Source organism: Leucoraja erinacea, chromosome 36, assembly GCF_028641065.1.
Source record: "Leucoraja erinacea ecotype New England chromosome 36, Leri_hhj_1, whole genome shotgun sequence".
Classification (NCBI taxonomy): domain Eukaryota; kingdom Metazoa; phylum Chordata; class Chondrichthyes; order Rajiformes; family Rajidae; genus Leucoraja; species Leucoraja erinaceus.
In genome coordinates this window covers 8,055,607-8,074,128 of record NC_073412.1, presented here as the reverse complement: position 1 = coordinate 8,074,128, position 18,522 = coordinate 8,055,607, and the positions used below count along the sequence as shown (strand labels likewise).

Sequence of the window (18,522 nt, the reverse complement as noted above, 5' to 3'; positions counted from 1 at the left end):
TTTCCTCCCCCTCCCCCCACACATCCCCCAAAGACGTACGTGCAGGTTTGTAGGTTGATTGGCCCTAATGTAAATTGACCCACTCTAAGTGTGAATGATGGAACTAGTGTCGCTGGGCAGCCGGGACCCGGTGGGCCGAAGGGCCGGTTTCCAGACTAAAACCAAGCGGGCAGTGCAACTTTACTTCCCAACCACTGCTGGTGTAGCAACTAGCACAGAAACGCCCGCTAAAGCCCATCCGGAGATGACGGCACTGTGCTTAAACGACATAGCTCGTAGCCTCACATCTGGAAGGCAGAGTATACTTTGGGTTTTGGCCCAGCCTCTGCCGCCGCCGCCGTTTGCAATCGCTCGCCTTGTAGTGTGCGATTAGATCCGTGGCTGTGCCAAACCGCGCAACCCCGGGCCAAGGAGACCCTTGTATCCTCTCAGTTGCAAGTGAGTTGTTACTTATCAACGCTGCTTCTGAGAGAGAGGGAGAGAGAGAGAAGGGGGTGGGAGAGAGGGGCGTATCAGCGCCCATTTTTTAGCTTTGAACCGCCGAGGGGTGTGGGAAGTGGAAGCACGAGAACTCCTCGCCAGGCCGAAGGTTGCACCCGTTCGCTGCCGAAACGGCTCCCCCTCGAATCTGAAGATGAACACAAAACGCTGGGACTTAACTCAGCGGGTCTGGCAGCATCTCCGGAGAAGGTTAAGGGGATAACTTATAGAAACTTGCAAAATTCTTAAGGGGTTGGACAGGCTAGATGCAGGAAGATTATTCCCGATGTTGGGGAAGTCCAGAACAAGGGGCCACACAGTTTAAGGATAAGGGGGAAGTCTTTTAGGACCGAGATGAGAAAAAAAAATTCACACAAAGTGGTGAATCTGTGGAATTCTCTGCCACAGAAGGTAGTTGAGGCCACAGTTCATTGGCTATGTTAAGGGGGTTACATGTGGCTAAAGGGATCAGGGGGTATGGAGAGAAGGCAGGTACAGGATACTGAGTTCGTTGATCAGCCATGATCCTATTGAATGGCGGTGCAGGCTCGAAGGGCCGAATGGCCTACTCCTGCACCTATTTTCTATGTTTCTATGTAAATGAGGGGAACGGGTGACATTGCGAGTCGAGATCGTTTTGGCCGAAGAAGGGTCTCGACACAAAATGCTGCTTGCTGTCTGACCGGCTGAGTTGCTCCAGCATTTCGTCACTTCTCTTGGGTTTAAAACAACATCTGCAGTTCTGTCCAACGTGAGTGTGTGAGGATTTGACGCTAACGGCGGGGAACGCTGGCAATGTCCTCCTTTGTGGAAGTGCGTGTAGCAATTGGTGTCGGTCTTCAAATCTTTGCTTCTCCCAGCTTGCATCCCCAGGCCACTCGGCCCGTCAAACCCATTCAATCTCGCCAACCTCCACACCGTTTTGTTTCACCGTGTTAGCTCTGGCCACCCCGTTTGAGTCTCAAAAAAAGACGTCTGGGCAGGTACATGGATGGGAAAAGTTTCGAGGTTTAAAGGAAAGATACATCAGCATTTTTATGTGTAGCCCAGCGGGTCAGGCAGCATCTCTGGGGAACGTGGATGGGTGGCGTTTCGGGTCGAGACCTATCAAACTGAATGTTTAGAGGGGATATGGGCCAAAATTGAGCAGATGGAACTAGTGTTGGACCCGAAATATCACCCGTTCCTTCTCTCCAGAGATGCTGCCTGTCCCGCTGAGTTACTCCAGCATTTTTGTGTCTTATCTTCGGTTTAAACCAGCACCTGCAGTTCCTTCCTCTACATCTTGGTCGGCAGGGGAACGTTGGGCCGAAGGGCCTCGTCCAATGACTAACTCGCTGGGCAGTGAAATCGGTTAATTCGTGTCTCGTTAATGGAAACGCGTTCTTTGCGGATGCCAGTTCTTGTGGGCCTGCACTGTTGCTTCGAGGAAGAATGGCCCCTTGTTATGTCAATTTAACAATGGAACGCTCTCGGCTACTTTCGACGCGACAGACTTTCGAGGCTTTAATGCAGTCAGTGTCACAGCTGTTACTTGTAACTTGTGTTTGGCGACTATATCATCACCTCTGCTTCAAGTTAAAGGGAAGGTTGTCTGTAGATTTCGAGCCGCTCCACGTGAAGCGGGTTAATACCGGGGGGCAGTCGCAGTCCAATGGAAAATGGCCCTTCAGCCCAACCTGCCCACGCGGACCAAGTGATACCCCATCTACGCTAGCCCCACCTGCCCGCATTTGGCCCATATCCCCCTAAACCTTGCCTATCCATGTACCTGTTTAAACGTGCTGCCTCAACTACCCCCCTCTGTCAGCTTGGTCAATATACCCAACAAACGTTCACATGTTCCAGGAGCAGAATGATGCCATTCGGCCTATCGAGTCTACCCCTCCTTTACAATCATGGTTGGTCTATCATTCCCTCAACCCCCGTTCTCCTGCCCTGACACCCTTATTAATCAATGTTCCCCTCTCGCATTCCTATTAAATCTTTCCCCTGTTTAAGAAGGAACTGCAGATGCTGGAAAATCGAAGGTAGACAAAAATGCTGGAGAAACTCAGCGGGTGCAGCAGCATCTGTGGAGCGATGGAAATAGGCAACGTTTCGGGCCGAAAACCTTTTTCAGACTTTCCCCTCCTACCTTAAACCCGTGTCCTTTGGTTAAAAAATGGCTTTCATTCCCAATTTCGCAAGAGGGATGGGTGATTGGGATAGTATATTGCCCCCCCCCCCCCCCCCCCCCCCCCCGGCCGAATACTCCAATTCTAGATTTATTCTCTATTAGGATAAATCTAATGCACTAATGTTTATATCTGGCAAAAGTATATATCTTGTTGAAAACAAAAATGTTTAGTTTCCATTTGGGATCATTAATGGGTCCCCCTGGATAGAGCAGGTTTGGATGGATATAGGGCCCAACGCGGGCAGGTGGGATTAGTGTAGCTGGGGCATGTTGGGCGCCGTGGGTGTTGGGTTAACACGCCTATTTCCGCGCTGTATCTCACTCTGTCTCTCTCGAACAGTTGAAAGGCCTGCCACCTTTCATTTGCTGAGCAATTTTTCCCTAGTTCCGCTTGAAGCTCCAATTGAAAATTGTTTTAGGGGCCGCGAAATTCGGAGCAATCTTAAAGGGATAGAATTGAGACACCAGGAACTGCAGATGCTGGTTTACCAAAGAAAGACACAGTGCTGGAGTATCTCAATGGAGAACAAGTTCTCCAAAGATGCGCTGGAATAACCCGCTGAGTTACTCCAGCCTTGTCTGTCCTTGGGCCACGCTGAGTTACTCCAGCATTGTGTCTTTTTCACAAAAGGAATTGCAGGTGCTGGGATCTTGAATAAATTTGCTGACGACACTACTGTGGTCGGACTTATTTCAAAGGGAGACGAGGCAGCCTACAGAGAGGAAGTCCTGAAGTTGACAACCTGGTGCTCAGAAAACAATCTGGCTCTGAACACCAGGAAAACAAAAGAGCTCATTGTCGACCAGGAGGCACAGCACCGACTTAGTCCCCCTACACATTAACGGCGAGTGTGTGGAGAGGGTCAACACCTTCCGGTTTCTCGGCGTCCATAACGCTGCTGACATCTCCTGGACGGACAACACGACAGCGGTCATCAAGAAGGCTCAGCAGCGGCTGCACTTCCTGAGGGTCCTCAGGAAGCACAACCTGGACTCTAACCTGCTGCTGACCTTCTACCGCTCGTCCATCGAGAGCCTGCTGACATACTGCATTACAGCATGGTATGGCAGCTGCACCATGGCAGACAGGGAGAGGCTTCAGAGGGTAACCAGGACAGCGCAGAGGATCATTGGTTGCCCTCTCCCCTCCCTGATGGACATCTACACCTCCCGCTGCCTTAGCAGGGCAAAGAAGATCACCAAAGACCGCTCCCATCCTGCGTTCGGACTGTTCGACCTGCTGCCCTCTGGAAGGCGCTATAGGTGCATCAAATCCAGGACAAACAGACTCAGGAATAGCTGCTTCCCGAGAATTATATCTACCATAAATTCAAATCCACACATGCACTGTGTATTTTTCGGCATTTGTGCAAAGGTAAAATTGTATGTTGCACTGAGTACGAGCAGCTCAGTTTTCACTGTACATGAGTGATAAAAATAAATCTGCTGGAGGAACTCAGTGGGCCAGGCAGCATCGGTGGAGGGGAATGGACAGGCGATGTTTTGGGTCGGGACCTTTCTGATGGAATGAGGGAGAGAGATCTATTTTCCAGCTTTCTTTCCCTCTCTATTCCCATCGTTCTGAAGTAGGGACCCGACTCGAAAAGTCGCCCCTCCACAGATGCTGCCTGACCCGTTGAGTTTCCCCCGCGCTAGTTTGTGTTTGGTTGAGAATTCAATTACGCGCAGACAAACTCAATACACAGTGCACAGGAAGGAACTGCAGGTGCTGGTTTACACCGGAGATGGACACAAAGTGCTGGAGTAACTCAGCGGGACTGGCAGCATTCTCTGGAGAAAAATGATGGGTGGCATTTGTGGTTGGAACCCTGTTCCCAATGTTGGGGGAGTCCAGAACCAGGGGCCACACTCTTAGAATAAAGGGGAGGTCATTTAAGACTGAGGTGAGAAAAAAAGCTCTTTCTCCCAGAGAGTTGTGAATTTATGGAATTCCCTGCCCCAGAGGGCAGTGGAGGCCAAATCACTGGATGGATTTAAGAGAGAGTTAGATAAGAGCTCTAGGGGCTAGTGGAGTCGAGGGATATGGGGAGAAGGCAGGCACGGGTTATTGATAGGAGATGATCAGCCATGATCACAATGAATGGCGGTGCTGGCTCGAAGGGCCGAATGGCCTCCTCCTGCACCTATTTTCTATGTTTCAGACTGAGTGGTACAGTATTGTTACCCGAGCAGGTTTAGAAGGATATGGGCCAAACGCAGGGTTTGTGAGTCTGTGGAATTCTCTGCCTCGGAGGGCAGTGGAGGCCGGTTCTCTGGATACTTTCAAGAGAGAGCTAGATAGGGCTCTTAAAAATAGCGGAGCCAGGGGATATGGGGAGACGGCAGGAACGGGGTACTGATTGGGGATGATCAGCCATGATCACATTGAATGGCGGTGCTGGCTCGAATGGCCTACTCCTGCACCTATTGTCTATTATCTATTGGGACTAGCGTTGATGGGACGTGTTGGTCGGGGTGGGCAAGTTGGGCTGAATGAAGGGCCTGTTTACATGCTCTATGACTCTAATGCTAGTCAACTGAGCTTGAATCTTTAAAGATAGATCCGTCCGTGCAACTTCTAACGCCGATAGAATTACGTGTTTAAGAAGGAACTGCAGATGCTGGGAAATCAAAGGTAGACAAAAATGCTGGAGAAACTCAGTGGGTGCAGCAGCATCTATGGAGCGAGGGAAATAGGCAACATTTCGGGCCGAAACCCTTTTTCAGATAGAATTACGCTGGCAGTCTCGCCAGACCTTTCCAAATTCCTTTAGACAACAAGGCTTTCGATGACTTGTCTTGGTAGATGGTCCTTTAGCTTGTACACCAAAAAAAACGAATTCTCTCGCTGCCCTTGCTGGAAGTTTAATTCTCTGACATGAAGTGGACTGTTGCGATGTTAAGCTGATAGACACACAGCAAGCTCAGCGGGGCCGGACAGCAGGCGCTCAGTCCCGGCGTGAAGGTGGAGGCGCGGCCGGTCTATGCTGGAGGCGCCTCGGCCCGCGGTTCCAACCACAATCTCCGCCAGTGTTTCTAGTCTGTGTCAACCTTGGTTGAGCAATTCCTGGAATCCCGTCACGTTTTTCGCCCACGAAGAATACAAACGCGCCCCCCCGCCCCCACCCCTCCAGAAATATATCAGGAAACGCAAACTGTTTCGATTTCTTAAAACTGAACTTGCCTGTGTTCAAAAGTTCACAAGTTCACAAAAGTTCACAAGTTTTATAGGAGTCGAATTAGACCATTCGGCCCATCTTAATTCCAGTTTTCCTGCCATCTCCCCATACCCCTTGACACCCGTTCTAATCAAGAATTTGTCTATCTCTGCCTTAAAAAATATCCAGCGACCCCCCCCACCCTCAGTTTGAAGAAGGGTCTCGACCCGAAATGTCACCCATTCCTTTCATCCAGAGATGTGCCTGTCCTGCTGAGTTACTCCGACATTTTGTGTATATTTGGTGATGGGTAAAATTGGAAAAAAACTGTTTAACTTCCTTATACAAGAGGCCATTCGACCCATTTAGTCTATACTAGCTCAGCAGTCCCATTCCCTGTTTGCATTCCTGCCACCTCTTCTCTCTGTTTTGCCCAGGAAAGTCCACAAATTAGAGGAGAATTAGGCCACTTGGACCATTATGTTTGCTTTGCCATTCGATCATGTCTCAACACCATTCTCCTGCCTTCTCCCTGTAACCTTTGATGCCCTTACTCATTAAGAACCTATCAATCTCCATTTTTAAAATATCCGATGACTTGACCTCCACAGCTGTCTGTGGCAATGTATTCCACAGATTCATCGCCCTCTGGCTAAAGAAATTCCTCATCTCCACTCTAAAGGTATTTCCTTTTATTCTGGTGCTGTGCCCTCTTGTCCTAACCTCTCCCAATACTGGAAACATCCTCCCACATCCCTCTATCTAGGCCTTAAGTCCACCCTAATCCTTGCACCAAAGATCCTATAGACCACAAGATGGACCACTCCTGCTAAATGCAATGGGCTGACGTGTAGTATAACCATATAACAATTACAGCACGGAAACAGGCCATCTCGGCCCTACAAGTCCGTGCCGAACAACTTTTTTCCCTTAGTCCCACCTGCCTGCACTCATACCATAATCCTCCATTCCCTTCTCATCCATATGCCTATCCAATTTATTTTTAAATGAGTATGCAATGGAGTGGAACGTGGGCCTTTTTTTCATCCATTTCCGTAACCCGACCCCACCCGACCCACAGTGTAATCAACGTTGCGGGGGAACAGTTTGTGTAAATAAATTAAAATTCTGAAAATGAGAAGTTTTTTCCCAAAGAACTTTTATTTTTAGGAGGATGTTTCCGTAACTGGTTTCCGTCTCCGCGCTAGTATCTACGGGATCTTTGGTGCGGAGACGGAAGCCGGTTACGGGAATGGCGCCGAAAATTACCCGTGAATCTGCCCATGACCGTACTACGTCTTTTTCGTCGAGTGATCTATCTTGCTCGCTGTAGGGTCTTTGCTTGCACTGTCTACACTAGGGGTATTGTACAGTAGCACAAACCAACCTTCCATTGACTCCATGTGAACCTCGTGCTGCCTCGGCAAGGCCAGCAGCATCATCAAGGGCTAGTCGCACCCTGACCACTCCCTCTTCTCCCTTCTCCCCTCTCCCTCTCCCTCTCCCATCGGGCAAAAGGGAAAGTAGTCTGAAAGCATACACCTCCAGATTCAGGGGCAACTTCTTCCCAGCTGGAATCTGGCAGCAGAATCACTCTACCACAACCAGAGAGCAGTCCTGAACTACTATCTACCTCATTGGGGACTTTCGGACTGTCTTTGATCGGGCTTTACTTGCACTAAACGTTATTCCCTTATCATGTATCTGTACACTGTAAATGGATTGATTGTAATCATGTATTGTCCTTCCGCTGACTGGTTAGCACGCAACAAGAAGCTTTTCACTGTACCTCAGTACACGTGGCAATAAGTAAGTAAAGTAAGTTTATTGGCCAATTATTCACATACAAGGAATTTGCCTTGGTGCTCCACCCACAAATAACTACATGGCATACAGTGACAATAAACTAAACTGATTACCAGTAGCCAATGAAGCTATTAACCAGCACCTTTTGGGAATGTGGGAAGAATAGAAATCACCTGGGGAATGAGCAAGATGTGCAGATGTTGATTTTAAACCAAAGGTAGACACAAAAGGTAAGGAGTAACTCAGCGGGACAGGCAGCATCTCTGGAGAGAAGGGAAGGGTCTGGACCCGAAACGTCGCCCAGTGCTTCTCTCCAGTATATGCTACCTGTCCTGCTGAGTTACCCCAGATTTTTGTGTCTCTCTTTGGGGAGTGAGCAATCTTTGTACAGAGTGCTCTTGAGGCAGGAGTAGTTGCCGGAGCAGACTTGAAGTTACTTTCTACTGCGTTATACCACCTCTGTCGGCACTAATTAATGAATGGGACCCAGCACTAATTATTCAGCTATAATTATAAAGGCTGCTGGACTTGACAGCTGGCAAGCCATGTATTTGTAGAAACGACGGAACTGCAGATGCTGATTTAATCCAAAAGGACACAAGTGCTGGAGTAACGCAATGGGTCAGATGGCACCTCTGGAGAACATGGATAGGTGACGTTTTGTGTTGGACCTTTATGCCCCTGTCCCACTTGGGGAACCTGAACGGAAACATCTGGAGACTTTGCACCCCACCCAAGGTTTCCGTGAGGTTCCCGGAGGTTTTTGTCAGTCTCCCCACCTGCTTCCACTACCTGCAACCTCCGGGAACTGCACGGAAACCTTGGGTGGGGCGCAAAGTCTCCAGAGGTTTCCGTTCAGGTTTCCTAAGTGAGACAGGGGCATTATACAGACGGATTCAAAGGACGCAAGGTGCGGAAGTAACCCAGCGGGTCGGGCAGCGTCTCTGGAGAATATGAAGTTCCGATCGTAAATATCGCCTATCCATAATATCCAGAGATACTGCCTGACCAGCTGAGTTACTCCAGCATTCTGTGTCTTCCACATTAACTGAACTGTTCTCGGGCAACTGAACCATCCTCTCACCAGCTAGAGTGTGGTCCTGACGTCCCATCTACCTCATTGGAGACCTTTGAAGTGTCTTTGTTTGGACTTTACTGCACTAAATGTTTTGCCCTTTGTCCTGTATCTGTAAACTGTGGACAGTTTGATTGTAGTTACGCAAAATCTTGTAATTGTCAGAATAGCAGGCAAACAAAAGCTTTTTGCTGTAACTCCGTACTTCTGACAATCAGAAATAAACTGAATATGAGTGATGGTATTTTCCACGCAGCAGAACATGCCTGCAACCCTGTGGCAGCTTGAAAAATTCATCCCGCCTAATACTCATTCACACTTGCACGCATGTTTAGTTCAGGGCGGTCACGGTGGCACGGCGGTAGAGTTGCTGCCTCACAGCGAATGCAGCGCCGGAGACCCGGGTTCGATCCCGACTACGGGTGCTGTCTGTACGGAGTTTGTACGTTCTCCGCGTGACCTGCGTGGGTTTTGCTCTGAGATCTTCTGTTTCCTCCCACGCTCCAAAGACGTACAGGCTTGTAAGTTAATTGGCTTGGTGTAAATGTAAAAATTGGCCCTAGTGGGTGTAGGATGCTGTTGAAACATAGGATTATATGAAGAAGGGTTTTGACTCGAAACGTTGCCTATTTCCTTCGCTCCATAGACGCTGCCGCACCTGCTGAGTATCTCCAGATTTTTTTGTGTTCCTAGGATAATTAATCATTTGGACACGCTGGAGGCGGGAAACATGTTCCTGGTGTTCGGGACTCCAGAACCAGGGGCCACACACACAGTTTAAGAATAAGGGGTAAGCCATTTAGAACGGAGACGAGGAAACACTTTTTCTCGCAGAGAGTGGCGAGTCTGTGGAATTCTCTGCCTCAGAGGGCGGTGGAGGCCGGTTCTCTGGAAGCTTTCAGGAGAGAGCTAGACAGGGCTCTTAAAGATAGCGGAGTCGGGGGATATGGGGAGAAGGCAGGAACGGGGTACTGATTGGGGATGATCAGCCATGATCACATTGAATGACGGTGCTGGCTCGAAGGGCCAAATGGCCTACTCCTGCACCTATTGTCTATTGAGTCTGGCACGGTGGCACAGAGGTGGAGTCACTGCCTTAAGGGCCTGTCCCACTTGGCAATTTTTGTAGGATAGTATTGGTGTGCATCGAACGCTAATCGGCAGGGACTTGATGGGCCGAAGGGCCAGTATCTCTAAACTAAACAATGTATAGTGATAACCGTTGATGGCTGCTACTCGGACATATCCAGATGTGTCTCCCTGAAGACTTAACATGAGATGCATGAGTATGTGTGGCTGTAATGGTTCCTTTGCCCTCTTCCTTCTATGAAGAAGCTTACTAAAGTTTTCTGTGCCCTTAACTTTATAAAAGTTCTACAGGAAGAATGGTCTCAACCCAGAACGTCACCCATTCCTTCTCTCTAGAGACGCTGCCTGACCCGCCGAGTTACTCCAGCGTTTTGTGTCTTATCTGCAGTGTAGACCAGCATCTGCAGTTCCTCCCCACACGTTTTTGTTGGTAGACACAACATGCTGGAGTAACTCAGCGGGACAGGCAGCATCTCTGTAGAGAAGGAATGGGTGACAATTGGGGTCGAGGCCCTTCTTCAGACTTGTTGTTGATTTAACCAGCTATGCAACACTGCATGGAAATGCAAGAGAATGCAGGTGCATGCACAAGTTCTGGAGGAACTCGGTGGGTCGGGCAGCATCAGCGGAGGGTATGATCGGACGGACTTCGTTCCGGGATTGGGACTGAAGTGTCCCGACCCAAATCATCATCTGTCTATTACCTTCCGCAGATGCTGCCTGATCCGCTGAGTTCCTCCAGCACTTTTAGCTGCAATACTGCATGTGCATCCAGGCAGTGGGCCGCAGTGTGAGGTTAAACGTTCCACAAGGATTTGATCTGGTGCCCATCTCCAGTTGGTGTTGGATGTCCTCTAGGTTTTCTCACCCAGTAACAGCTCCCTCGGGACCACACCATTAACTCCCCGCTTGATGTCGTTAACTTTGTGAACTGCTAGGTGCCAATACTCTGGATGCCAAACCCTCTGCAGCACCAACATGGCCAAATGCATTCACAGAGGCGTTAGTCGCTGTGCCCTTTAAATCACCGCATGGGTTCTAGGTTCACTCTGTCTAACCAGCAAGTGACCTAACGGGGAACCACCCTGTCCCAAGTCATCTGTTTCCGACCCTGGTTTGCATTGGAAGGAACTGCAGGTGCTGGTTTAAACCGAAGATGGACACGAAAAGCTGGAGGAACTCTGCCGAAGATCTCTGGAGCTGGAGACATGGGATGGGTGATGTTTTGGGTCAAGACCCTTCTTCAGACCGAGAAGGTGGACAAAAATGCTGGAGAAACTCAGCGGGTGAGGCAGCATCTATGGAGCGAAGGAAATGGGCAATGTTTCGGGTCGAGACCCTTCAGAGTGTTTGCCCTTGGCTCCTCCAGTTTCTCTCTTGCCCCGCTCATTACAATCAATCTGATGAAGGGTCCCAACTTGTCAATATCACCCATCCATATAGTCTAGGTATGCTGCCTGACCCACTGAGTTACTCCAGCATTTTGCCTTTCCACGCCTTTGCCTTTCCAGGTGATGTCTTGCTTAGGACCCTTCATGCTCTCCAGAGATGTTGCCTGACCCATTGGGTTACTCCAGCACTCTGGGCCCTTTGACCCGAAATGCCAACTATCCATGTTCTCCAGCGATTCTGCCTGATATAAGCCATTCCTGCCCTCTGTGTCCTTTTCCTGACTCTGGATATTGAGCTGACTGATCTATTGTCTTTTGAAACCAATACAGTCTAGTGCAGGGGTGGGGAACCTTTCCATGTTGGAATGCCACATTAAATTAGCTGTAATCTAACAAGGCCAAGAAACTTCAATTAGACATACTTCAAAATGTACATTATTTTGTCAAAACCAAACTACTATGTACTAACTTCAAGAAAATGAAAAATGTTATTAATTCTAAAGATAACTAGCCTTTTAATGATTTGTTGTGACTGCTTTCTAGAGTCTACTCGCATTAGAGCTAAATCAGGTGTTAAAATAGCCCTCATGACTCGCTAATATTTTAATTGTTGAAGTCAGTCGGGGAGAATTATTTTGTTGAATCTTCTTTTACTCTTTGGTATTTTAAATACGTTTTAAGATTAAAATAAAAAATAATAAAGAGCAAATAAATACCATATTTATAAAAAATAAAAGGATTAGTTCTACAAAATTTGGATTCATTCAAAAGGCCGCATGCAGCCTTAAGGCCGCAGGTTCCCCACCCCTGGTCTAGTGATTACATGTTATGCCCCTGTCCCACTAAGGAAGCCTGAACGGAAAACCTCTGGAGACTTTGCGCCCCCCCCACCCAAGGTTTCCGTGCGGTTCCCGGAGGTTTTTGTCAGTCTCCCTACCTGCTTCCACTACCTGCAACCTCCGGAAACCTTGGGTGGGGCGCAAAGTCTCCAGAGGTTTCCGTTCAGGTTTCCTAAGTGGGACAGGGCATATGCTTGTGCATGGAACGAGCTGCCGGAGGAGGTAGTTGAGGCAGGGGCTATTACAACCTGTAAGAAACATTTAGACAGGTACATGGATAGGACAGGTTTAGAGGATATTTACCAAACACTGGCAGATGGGATTAGTGTCGATGGGACATGTTGGCCGTCGGGGCAAGTTGGGCCGAAGGGTGTGTTTCCACATTGCAAGACTCTTAAGATGACTTCAGCCGCAATGGTGATGTTGCAGAACAGTCCTTTTGCACAATTAATCTGCATCGATAGATAATAAATTGACCGAGCTTGGCAGCATTTAGAATGGCCAGTTGAGGTCAACATTGGTACATGGTCCCAGGGTGACCATTATTAAACCCTCGTGCCGCAGCTGAAACTTAAAGAGTAAATACAGCAAAATGCCAATTAAAAGAGTAACGTTTCGAGCTTGAATTAGCAATGGAATGTTCAGGGTAAAATGGCTGTTACTGGTAGAGAAACTGGTGAATATTGCACACGCACCTGTCTTTAATTAAGTTGCTTGATTAGAAATAATGAGTAACCTTGTGGGACTGTGTTATCCCTCAGTTGTTAATATCCAGCCAGCATTACTGTTGGCTGTAAATAAACGGAGCTGTAGATGCTGGTTTATACCAAAGGTAGACACAAGATGCTGGAGTAACTCAGTGGGTCAGGCAGCATCTCTGGAGAAAATGGATGGGTGACGTTTTGTGTCGGTACCCTTCTTCATTTAGACTGTTGGGTGTAATTGATAATATCTCTGTGTTGGGCTAGATATTTTAAGCAAGGGCAAAATAAATAATCCTGCCTTTACCGTGTAGAAAGGAACTGCAAATGCTGGTTGAAATCGAGGATAGATTTGGTGTTGGAGTAACTCAGCAGGTCGGGGATATACAGAAGATAGACACAAAGTGGAGTGAAGGGCCTGTCCCACTTGGCTGTCATTTGCGTCTCATTTACGGGTCGTATGTAAAATAGGTCGATGCGGCGACACCTGGGGCCGTGTGGGTGACGCACGCATTGCGCATGGTGAGGCGTGGAATCGTATGTGGTGGAGCGCGGTATCGCACGGCGCTCCGGGATTTCGTAGTGTAATAAAATCCTCGCGCGCCATCTGAGTGACATATCGTCTACGCACGCTGATGCATTCGCAACGCGTCCCGAAGTCGCACGTGTATCGCGAGTCACGACGCATTAACCTAATTTACATATGTGTAAATGAGATGCAAATGACAGCCAAGTAGGACAGGCCCTTCGCTCAGTGGGTTGGGCAAGTTCAGTCGGAGGAAGTGTCCTGACCCGTAACTTCGCCCATTCTTTTTCTCCAGAGATGCTGCCTGACCTGCTGAGTTACTCCAGCATTGTGTGTGTGTGTGTGTGTCTATATCCAGCCTTGGGGCTTTTCCCCATGTGATGGGTGTGAGCTTCTCATCCCCTCCCCAGTACCAGCCTTCACTTTGGATTCCTGCTCTTGCATTTGAGATCTTATTGCAGAAAACAATCTCCTTTTGAAGTCCCTGTATTGGCAGAAGCCACAAAGTGTTACTGACAAGTTAGCTGTAAACACTGTTAGCCAGACACTAACAGACTTCAGTAACTTTAAGAAGTATTCACTTCAAAGTGACTTTCATTTGAAGGATGCGCGGACCTTAATTTCTTCATCTTTAATTATGCGTGCTCCAGTATCGAGTCTTAATTGCCCAATTTGTTTACAACTGGGCAAGGGTGTCACGACCAGCTTTGCTGCCCCAGGGAATGCAATGGTTGGTTTAGTTTAGTGATACAGCGGGGAGCCGGGCCCTTCGAGTCCATGCCGACCAGCGATCCCCGCACATTAACACTATCCTACTCTCACTAAGGGACAATTTACACACACACACACACCCCAAGCCAATTAAACCTACAAACCTATACGTCTTTGGAGTGTGGGAGAAAATAGGTGAAGGAGGAGGCCGTTCGGTCCATCATTCATTTTGTCTCCCTCACTGTGAAATCTCCTCGAGGTGAGCCCACTTTGGATAACTTCTTCCCCTCTTACTGCCCCCCCTTCTGCGATACCTCCTGCTATCCAATTCTGAGTCCGAAGAAGGGTCTCGACCCGAAACGTCACCCATTCCTTCTCTCCAGAGATGCTGCCTGTCCTGCTGAGCTGCGTAAGGTCATAACTAATAGGAGCAGAGTTGGGTTATTCGGCCCATCGAGGGTAGTGTTGATGTGCGGGGATCGCTGGTCGGCGCGGACCCGGTGGGCCGAAGGGCCTGTTTCCTTGCTGTATCTCTAAAACCAAGTCTACTCCACCATTCAATCATGGCTGATCTTTCTCTCCCTCCTAACCCCCTTCTCCCCATCACCCCTGACACCCGCACTGTTCGAAGCAGTCCAGCATTTAGTGCCTATCTTTGTGACTAAATAGCCTTCATCCCAAGTAATACCAAAACTGGTAATGTTTGTTTATGGACCGTTAAGTGTTATCTATGGAGCCTAATGATAACAAGCCATGTACGGCTATATCCAGTGTGCATGCTAACTTGGCTGCAGTCCGGCTGCCCACTTATCAAGCAGAATAAGACTGCTTGTTACAGATGATTCACGGGAGGTTTCTGCAATGCTGCCAAAATCTGCTATTTTTGGATCAAAACCTCCATAAATTGACTTGCAAGTGTTTGAACTGCTGTGTTTGAGTCTTCCACACTTGTTTAGCTCTCTGGAGATCTGAGGAGCTTATTTAATGTTTGTAGAGTGGCATGGTTGTGTGTGTGTGTGTGTCTGCGTGCACACGTCTACATAGAAGTGAGAAAATTAGAAACTTAAAGCAGTAGAGTCGCTGTTATGCCCCCGTCCCACTTAGGAAACCTGAACGGAAACCTCTGGAGACTTTGACCCCCACCCAAGGTTTCCGTGCGGTTCCCGGAGGTTTTTGTCCGTCTCCCTACCCGCTTCCACTACCTGCAACCTCCGGGAACCGCACGGAAACCTTGGGTGGGGCGCAAAGTCTCCAGAGGTTTCCGTTCAGGTTTCCTAAGTGGGACAGGGGCATTACTGCGCCGGAGACCCGGGTTCGATTCTGACGTCGGGTGCTGTCTGTGCGGAGTTTGTACGTTCTCCCCGTGACCTGTGTGGGTTCTCCCCTAGAGCTCCAGTTTCCTCCCACACTTAAAGACGTGCAAGTTTTCCGGCTAATTGGCTTTGGTAAAAATTGTAACTGTGTGTGTGTGTGTGTGTAGGGGCTAGAACCATCACTGGCCAGCGAGGATTCGGTGGGCTGAAGGGCCAGCTTCCGCACTGCATCTCCAAACTAAAATAACGCATAGGCATGGCGGAGTGGCGGTAGGCTTACTGCCTTGCAGCGCCAGAGACCCCAGTTAGATCCTGGCTATGGATGTTGTCTATGCAGAGTTTGTACATTTCCCCTGGGACCACATGAGTTTTCTCCAGGAGCTCTGGTTTCCTCCTACACTGTCGAGCAGCACAGGGCTGCAGGTTAATTGGCTTAGTAGGAATCGTACATTGTCCCTAATGCAGGCTCGAATGGCCTACTCCTGCACCTAATTTCTATGTAATTTCTATGTGTAGGATTGCACTAGTTCCAGATCGCTTGTTGGTGTCGACTCGGTGGGGACGGAGAGACTGGCTCCACGCTGTATCTCTAAACTAAACTAAAAAACAAACCATCTGAAGCTTTACAGTTTAAAGGATTGGGGTGCAGAGTTATCAACTCCGATCACACCCCCTCTCCCCTCTCCCATCAGGCAAGAGGTACAGAAGTATGTAAACGCTCACCTCCAGAATCTGGGACAGATTCTCCCCAACTGTAATCGGGCAACTGAGCCATCGTGCCAACAACTCGAGCGGTCCCGAGCTACTATCTACCTCGTTGGAGACCCTCGGGCGATCTTCAATCCGACTTTACTGGGCTACATCTTACACTAACCATGTATTGTGTCTGTACACAGTGGACAGCTCACAATCACCATTTAAACCCCTGTCCCACGGTACGAGTCCATTCCAAGAGTTCTCCCGCGTTTGCCCTGATTCGAACTCGGAGATTTACGGGTAATGGCCGCTCGTCGGTACTTGGGGCTCTCGTGGACATTTTTCAACATGTTGAAAAAATCTTCACGAGTCTTCCCGTGCTTACCTGCTGTTAGCGAGTCTTCCTGAGTGCCTGCCGTTAGCGTTTGGAGCCGCTAAGTGACGTCCCCGAGCTCCGACGTACCCGTTACGTTCATTCTCTGTGCTTACCTTAAGTTTGATTATATATATATATATATATTTTTTTTTTTAACTCGGGAGAGCTCTTGGAATGAACTCGTACTGTGGGACAGGGTTATTATAGTCTTTCTGCTGATTAGTTAGCACGCAACAAAGTGTTTTCCCTGTACCTCAGTACATGCGACAACAAACTAAACTGATATTAGTTGTGGGTTACACAAAAAAGCTGGAGAAACTCAGCGGGTGCAGCAGCATCTATGGAGCGAAGGAAATAGGCAACGTTTCGGGCCGTAACATAAAAACATAGAAATTAGGTGCAGGAGTAGGCCATTCGGCCCTTCGAGCCTGCACCGCCATTCAATATGATCATGGCTGATCATCCAACTCAGTATCCTGTACCTGCCTTCTCTCCATACCCCCTGATCCCTTTAGCCACAAGCGCCACATCTTACTCCCTCTTAAATATATCCAATGAAATGGCCTCGACTACCCTCTGTGGCAGAGAGTTCCAGAGATTCACCACTCTCTGCGTGAAAAAAGTTCTTCTCATCTCGGTTTTAAAGGATTTCCCCTTTATCCTTAAGCTGTGACCCCTTGTCCTGGACTTCCCTAACATCGGGAACAATCTTCCTGCATCTAGCCTGTCCAACCCCTTAAGAATTTTGTAAGTTTCTATGGTCTGATGAAACCCTTCTTCAGACCTAGCACACTGCTGGACGAACTCGGAGAATCGGTCAGCATTTGACCCGAGTCCCCCAGCAGCTTCTGTTAAGATTCCTGCATCCATCTCCTGTGTCTGGTAAGATGCATCCATAACAAAATACATAGAAACATAAATAGGTGAAGGAGTAGGCCATTCGGCCCATCGAGTTAGCACGGCCATTCAATGTGATCATGGCTGATCATCCAGAATCAGTACCCCGTTCCTGCTTTTTTTGGTAGATGGTCGTTTTACCAGCCTTTTTTTTTTTCGTGGCCTGATAGTTTTTCATGAGGGGGAAGCGACAGGGCTGGAGTAACTCAACGGGTCGGGCAAAATCCCTGGAGAACACGCATAGGTTATTTTTCGGGTTGGGACCCATCCGATTCTGGGGGGCCACGACCCCCAAAAAAAATCACATTGTATCCGAAGAAGGGTCGTGACCCCGAAACGTCATCTATCCTGCTCTCCGCAGATGCTGCCTGACCCGCTGAGTTACTCCAGCACTTTGTGTCCTTGGTAAACTGGCATCTGCAGTTCTTTTCTGGATTTTCATTCATTTATAGCAAGGCTGTTTGTTACTCAATTCGTCATCTAAAGCTCTTTTGATTCCTGTAGCGAAGTACAAATATTAGTGGTCTCTTAGCCAGAGGATGCACTGGAACCTCTGAGCTATTCCTCCACAATCAAGGCTTTCCTTAACAACTAACTGTGTCGAAGCGAGACCTTGTAGATGCGCTTGCCCCTGTCCCACTTAGGAAACCTCTGGAGACTTTGCACCCCACCCAGAGTTTCCTTGCGGTTCTCGGAGGTTCCCTGAGGTTTTCGTCAGTCTCCCTACCTGCTTCCACTATCTGCAACCACCTGCAACCTCCGGGAACCGCACGGAAACCTTGGGTGGGGCGCAAAGTCTCCAGAGGTTTCCATTCAGGTTTCCTAAGTGGGACAGGGGGATACACAAAACACCACAGTGCTGGAGTAACTCAGTGGGTCGGGTAGCATCTGCGGAGAACATGGATAGCTGACATTTTGTGTCTGGACTCTTTAAGAAGTTCTGACGTCACCTATTCATTTTTTTTACTGGAGATGCTGTCTGACCCGCTGAGTAACTCCAGCTTTCTGTTCCCATGCAGGAAGTTCTCGGTCTGAAGGGTCCCGACCCGAAACGTCACCTATCCCTCCAGAGCTGCTGTCTGACCCGCTGAGTTATACCAGCACTGTGTCCTTTTGGCTAAATATGTACTTCATTCTCAAACAAGTTCGAAGTTTGTAATCTGTGTGTAAGGACTATGGAATGTTCCTTTCCAAACAGCTTGCAGTGCCATTTGGAGAATCTCAAATAACAGCCCTTGCCTGACAATGGCTGTGGTGCAATTCAATAGCAACTCTTACCATGTTC

At 48.6% G+C, this 18,522-nt stretch overlaps 1 protein-coding gene across 4 annotated transcripts in view; it reads left to right on the top strand.

Moving 5' to 3' along the window:
• The window catches only part of LOC129713521 (RNA-binding protein with multiple splicing 2), a 92,908-nt gene that overhangs the window by 1,531 nt on the left and 72,855 nt on the right, over positions 1-18,522 (top strand). The gene's annotated exons all lie outside the window — the stretch shown is intronic.